The sequence below is a fragment of the Gossypium hirsutum genome, chromosome A13, assembly GCF_007990345.1.
Source record: "Gossypium hirsutum isolate 1008001.06 chromosome A13, Gossypium_hirsutum_v2.1, whole genome shotgun sequence".
In the NCBI taxonomy this organism is placed as follows: domain Eukaryota; kingdom Viridiplantae; phylum Streptophyta; class Magnoliopsida; order Malvales; family Malvaceae; genus Gossypium; species Gossypium hirsutum.
This window is the reverse complement of record NC_053436.1, coordinates 93,323,424-93,330,047: the sequence shown is the minus strand read 5'-3', so window position 1 is coordinate 93,330,047 and position 6,624 is coordinate 93,323,424. Positions and strand designations below refer to the sequence as shown.

The 6,624-nt window shown below is 37.2% G+C and overlaps 1 non-coding gene across 1 annotated transcript; it reads right to left on the bottom strand.

Annotated features, from left to right (window-relative positions):
- Positions 1-3,202: 3,202 nt before the first annotated feature.
- On the bottom strand, positions 3,203-3,309 carry LOC121213114 (small nucleolar RNA R71). Its single transcript, XR_005908482.1, has one exon. It is a non-coding gene; the product is annotated as a small nucleolar RNA R71 (small nucleolar RNA).
- Between the last annotated feature and the right edge of the window lie 3,315 nt (positions 3,310-6,624).

Here is a 6,624-nt window from a genome sequence, read left to right as displayed (position 1 = left end):
AACCTTAAAACTTAATCAGAATAAATTTTTTGACTTCAAATTCATGGTTCTAAAACCATCATTCCGTTTAGGCACTAAATCGGGCTATTACAGCAACTTCTGCAAATAAGCCCTAATAGGCAAATTAAACATGCAATCTATAAAATTTCTATCAATACTCTAACACATGCATCTAATCACTCATTAAATCATAAAAATTAATCAAAATAAACTTTTCTATCTCAGATTTGTGGTTTCGTAACCACTATTCCATTTAGGCCCTATTTTGAGATGTTACAGAAGAGGCGAGAGAGCACTGGCGTCGTCAACACTCACGACGCCTACTGTCTAAGGTGTATGTCGTACGGGCACGTCATAGACCTTGCTTATTTCATTGCCCTCACCATTCAACACCAGACGAAGCGGCATAGGAAGGGGGTTGTCACCATTGGCCCCTATGTTACTCGGTTGGCTCGACACTTCGAGTTCCTCAACACTGCGGCCCAAGAATCATCCTTGACCCTCACTGGCCAAATGTCTTCGTAAGGCATCTCGAGCATGCTAAGCATGAGGATGATCACAAAGCGCCGAGGAGCCTACCCTCCTCAATATCGTCTCACCCAATCTACCGAGGAGGAGTCCCGTGAGGACATTACTGATGATGTCCCCTCACAGCACAAGGACTCACCATCTCAGCCATCACCACCCTCTCGTCCAGTTCATGCGGTGGCTTCATATGCTTAAATCTCTGAGTGCCTCACTCGATTCAAGCAGTAGTGTTTTCAACAATTTGATAACATTGATGCTACTCTACAGTAGACTTGTCAGCACTTCCACATCTTATTACCACCACCACCTCGCGAACCATCCGGCGATGATGATGTTTAATTTTATTTTATTTTTAATTTTAATTTTAATTTTAATTTTATTTTTATTTTCATTTTCATTTTTATTTTATGTTTTTATTAGTTTCACCTTTAACTTTTAAATGTTATGTCCTTTTTGTTACTATTTTAGGTTTTATAAACAAATCTCGGTTAATTCTTTATGAGTAATTATTCTTCCTAATATCCCCTAAAAAGTTCCTGATTTTATCACAGTTATAAAGAGCTACAAAGCTCACCATTACTTAAGAACTTGAAACTCCACTGGGAAAGGTTCTTGATAAATCGTAAATTATACATATTGTTACCCCATGTTTAATGCATTTTATAGATGATTTCTCATTAGAATTGGTGAATTCGATGCTCCTAATGCTTTAATTTCATGTTTTGTACTCAGGAGAGCACCAAGAGTCAAAAGGAGCCAAAAAGGAGCCAAAAAGGGACAAAATGGACGAAATTGAGAAAATGGCATGGACTAAGCCTTGCCACACGGGCAGCTCACACGCCCGTGTCTTTCGAGGGTGTTGACCAAGGCTTTCACAATTTACACGGCCTAGCCATTGACCCACACGGTCGTGTGCAATTTAACGGATCAAACACGTCCTAGCAATCACGTCACACGGCCATCACACAGGCGTGTCCTTGCTAAGCCCAAGTTAAGTCCAATTTGGAAAAGACCACTTTGGAGGGTTTCTAGGCATTCCAAATCCTATAAATACGCACTAAATGAGGAGAAAATGGGAGACAGAGAAGCGGGGTAAGGAATTACCCCAAGGAAGCCGATTGATCCATCTGAGAAGCTGGATTCATCATCAAGACTGAAGATCTCTCCTCAATTCCTCTTCATGAGTTTTGTGTTTTCTTTATGTTTTGTATTCTTTATTCTTCTAAGATGTTTTCTTATTTAGTTATGAACTAAATCCCCTAAATACCTAAGGGGAATGAAACCTAAGATGAATCTTGTTATTATTTTTAGAATCGTATGATAAATATTTAACTTGTTCTTAATTATGTGTTCTTAATTCTTGCTTTGATATCCCAGGATACTGACTCAAGACAAGCTCTTATTCAGAGGAGGAATAGACCCTGTCTAAGAGTACATTTGCCATAATTAAGCGGAGTTGATTGCGCGTCTAGAAATATAGTGACAAGATCTTGCCGGATTAGGGTGAAACCTAATAAGAGGATTCATAGATCGAGTTAATGCAACCTTAGAGTGTTAATTAGAGAAAAGTCTCGGTTATTCAATCTAGGGATTAGACGTTATTAGTCTTGAATAGGGATAATAACATAACTTAGGGATCTCTACAGAACAAGTTGAATGAATAAATCGTCCGATTCCGAGCCAGAATAACAAGTACAGTCTAGATGGATTTTTCCTTAGTTATTGTCTCAAGTTAATCGATTTTCCCAAAATCAATTCCCTAATTCTTTTATTCTTAGGCTAGATAATAAAAATATAGTCATTACTAGTACTTTTATTTCCCTTAGGTACGATATCCCAGTCTTGCCATTACTATACTATTATTCAATAGGTGCGCTTGCCTTTTCGTCGTGATAATAGTTAGTCTAGGTTTGATCTTCATTATAAATATTTATTACTTGTTACGAATCACGAGATCAAATTTTTGGCGCCGTTGCCGGGGAACTGAAATATTAGGAACACTAAATTTTTATTACTTTAGCCATTTATTTTTCTTGCAATTTTATTTTATTTTATTATTTATTAATTTACTTTTTTCTCTCTCTTAGCAGGTTTTTATAGTTTATGACTAGAAGAAACCTGTCAGGACCATTACTCTTTGACGAAGAAATCGTTCGTACAATTTGCAAAAATCAAATAGACATAAGGCATAGTTTACGTTACACGGAGAACGTGTGAGAAAATGATACTCAAACCCCAACCGAAGAGATGGCTGAAAATCCAGGCGATCAGCTGCCTCCTGCAGTTGCAGCTAATCAAAATCCTGCTCCATGTACTATGTATGATTATGTTAAACCTTCTTTAATAGGAACTGAGTCTAGTATAGTTAGACCTTCAATTGCTGCAAATAATTTCGAACTAAAACCTAACACAATTCCGATGATACAGTAGTTTGTTCAGTTTGATGGTTTGCAGGATGAGGATCCCAACATGCACTTGGCGAATTTTCTTGAATTTTGCAATACATTCAAAATCAATGGCATTTCTGATGATGCCATTCGTCTTTGGTTATTTCCCCTTTCACTAAGAAACAAAGCTAAACAGTGGTTGAACTCGTTACCACGAGGGTTTATCACTACTTTGGAACAAATGACCAAGAAGTTTTTACTAAAATATTCCGCCGGCTAAAACGGCTAAATTGAGTAATGATATCTCTTCTTTTGTGCAGATGGATTTAGAAACACTTTACGATGTATGGGAGAGATACAAGGACTTACTGAGAAGGTGCCCTCACCATGGGTTACCGCTTTGGCTTCAAGTACAAACATTCCACAATGGTCTAAATCCTTCGACTCGGCAAATGGTTGATGCAGCTGCTGGCGGAACCATCAACAATAAAACACCGGAAGATGCATATGAATTTATAGAGGAGATGTCACTGAATAACTATCAGTGGCAAGTTATGAGGACAAAACCAACGAAAACAGTCGGCGTCTATAACATCGATTCAGTCACCATGCTCTCTAATCAGGTAGAACTTCTCAATAAAAAGATTGACGGTTTACTTGGTTCTACGCAGATACATCTAGTAATGAGGTGTGACTCAAGCGGAGGAGGTGTGCATACATAATACCAATCCTTCAATCCTACAACTGAAGAAGAACAAGTTAACTATATGGGTAATAATAACTTTAGATCTCAAAATAACCCATACAGCAATACTTATAATGCAAGTTGGAAGAACCACCCAAAATTTTCCTGGGGAGGTCAAGGAAATCCAAAGCCACAAAATCTTCAAGGCTTTCAACAGCCACCTTATCAACAAAAGAAGAAGCCGAACCTTGAAGAGATACTCTCAAAATTCATATCAGTATCCAAAACCCATTTCCAAAATACCGAGACAGCACTTAAGAATCAACAAGCATCAATCCAAGGACTCGAAACTCAGATAAGCCAGCTTTCCAAACTAATCTCAGAAAGACCACCAAGAAATTTAATTAGTAATACCAAATCAAGAGAGCATATCAAAGCAGTTACACTAAGGAGTGGGAAAGTGTTAGCGGAATCTGAAAAGAAGTTAGCACAAGAAGCCGTGGAAAGCGAAAGGATGGAAGAAAAACCCAGAAATAGTGACAAACCAAAGCCAGAGGAATATACACCACTGGTTGCATATCCAGCAAAATTAAAAAGCGATCGCATTGATGCACAATTCGGTAAGTTTCTTGAACTTTTTAAACAATTACATATCAACTTACCTTTTGTTGAAGCTATCTTGCAGATGCCTACATACGCAAAATTTTTGAAGGAGCTCCTGATAAATAAAAGGAAGTTTGAGGACTTATCTACAGTAGAACTCAATGAGGAATGCTCTGCCATACTCCAAAATAAGCTACCAACCAAACTAAAAGACCCAGGAAGTTTTACTATCCCTTGTTTAATTGGTAATCTGATAAATAAAAGGAAGTTTTACTAGTTGATTTAGGCGCTAGTATTAATTTGATGCCATATAAAATGTTTAATCAGCTTGGTCTTGGGGAACCTAAACCCACTAGGATGAGTATTCAATTAGCCGATAGATCTGTTAAATATCCCAGGGGTATTATAGAAGACGTACTCGTAAAAGTAGATAAATTTATATTCCCTGTTGATTTTTTTGTGCTTGACATGGATGAAGATGTGGAAGTACCCTTAATTTTAGGGCGCCCATTCCTAGCTACTACTAGAGCCGTGATTGACGTGGGTGACGGTAAAGTGGTCCTTAGAGTAGGTGACAAGGAAATGATCTTTAAAATTTATGATGCTATGAGATTTTCTAGGGAACAAGATGATTCATGTTATTTCATTGACACTATTGATCATATTACTCGAGACTCTTTTCAAGAAATTGTACAAGAGGAGACGACAGGACCGTGTCCAGCTCAAGACGAGGAGATAGGTGAGGAACCTAATAACCATCCATCAAAACAAGTAGAATACGAGGGTATTAAGATCAACGATGAACTTAAGAAAAAACCCTCGATTGAGGAGCCTCCCAAACTGGAATTTAAACAATTACCAAACCATTTAGAATATGCATTCCTTGGAAATAATTCTATATTACCAGTTATTATTACTTCTAATTAGCAACCCAATGAGAAAGAGGAATTAATCCAAGTATTAAAAAACATAAGAAGGCCATAGCATGGAAAATTTCGGACATTAAAGGAATCAGTCCTTCTTTTTGTACCCACAAAATTTTAATGGAAGATGAATACAAACCATGTGTGCAAGCTCAAAGACGTCTGAACCCCAACATGAAGGAAGTTGTAAAAGCTGAGGTAATTAAACTTCTAGATGCTAGAATTATTTATCCTATTTTTGACAGTTCTTGGGTAAGTCCAGTGCAGGATTTCCCCAATAAAGGAGGCATGACGGTTGTGACCAATGAGAAGAATAAGTAATCCCAACAAGAACGGTTACAGGATGGAGAGTTTGCATAGACTACAGGAAACTAAATGACGCCACAAGAAAAGATCACTTTCCCTTACCATTCATTGACCAAATGTTAGAAAGATTATCCGGACACATGTATTACTGCTTCTTAGACTGACTCTCTGGTTACTTCCAAATCCCAATAGCTCCTGAAGTTCAAGAAAAGACGATATCCACATGCCCATACGGTACGTTCGCTTATCGTAGAATGCCTTTTGGATTATGTAATCCCCTGCTACTTTTCAGCGTTGTATGATAGCTATATTCAACGAACTCGTGGAAGATATCATGGAAGTCTTCATGGATGATTTTTTGGTATTCGGTAACTCTTTCCATCTTTGCCTTAAAATTTTAAAACGAGTTTTAATAAGATGTGAAGAAACAAACCTTGTGCTTAACTAGGAGAAATGCCACTTCATGGTTCAAGAAGTCGTTGTACTAGGGCATAAAATTTCTAGTAAAGAGATTGAGGTGGATAAATCTAAAGTAGAAACAATCGAGAAATTACCACCTCTTAGTTCAGTTAAGGCTATTAGAAGTTTTTGAAGACATGTTGGTTTTTATAGAAGATTCATTAAGGATTTTTCTAAAATAGCTAAGCCTTTAACTAAATTGCTAGAAAGAGATATACCTTTTAACTTCAATCAGGAATGTTTAGAAGCATTTAATACGTTAAAGGATAAATTAATTAATACTCCAATTATAATTGCAATTGATTGGAACTTGCCATTTGAACTAATGTGTGATGCGAGTGATTTTGCAGTAGGTGCAGTACTGGGACAGCAAAGAGATAAGCATTTTCAACCTATTTATTACGCCAGCAAAACTTTAACGGCTGCACAAGAAAACTATACTACTACGGAAAAAGAGTTGCTAGTTGTGGTTTTTGCATTTGATTAATTTTGATCATATCTCATATTGTCTAAAGTTGTTGTTTACATTGAACATTCTGCCCTTTGCTATCTTTTAACTAAAACCGATGCAAAACCTCGACTCATCCGATAGATTCTTCTTTTACAGGAATTTGACTTGGAAATTCAAGACAAGAAAAGAGCTGAAAATCTAGCGGATGATCATCTGTCCAGGCTCGAGAAAACCAATACTAGAGAACTAGATGATGTGGAAATAAATGATTCGTTCCCTGAA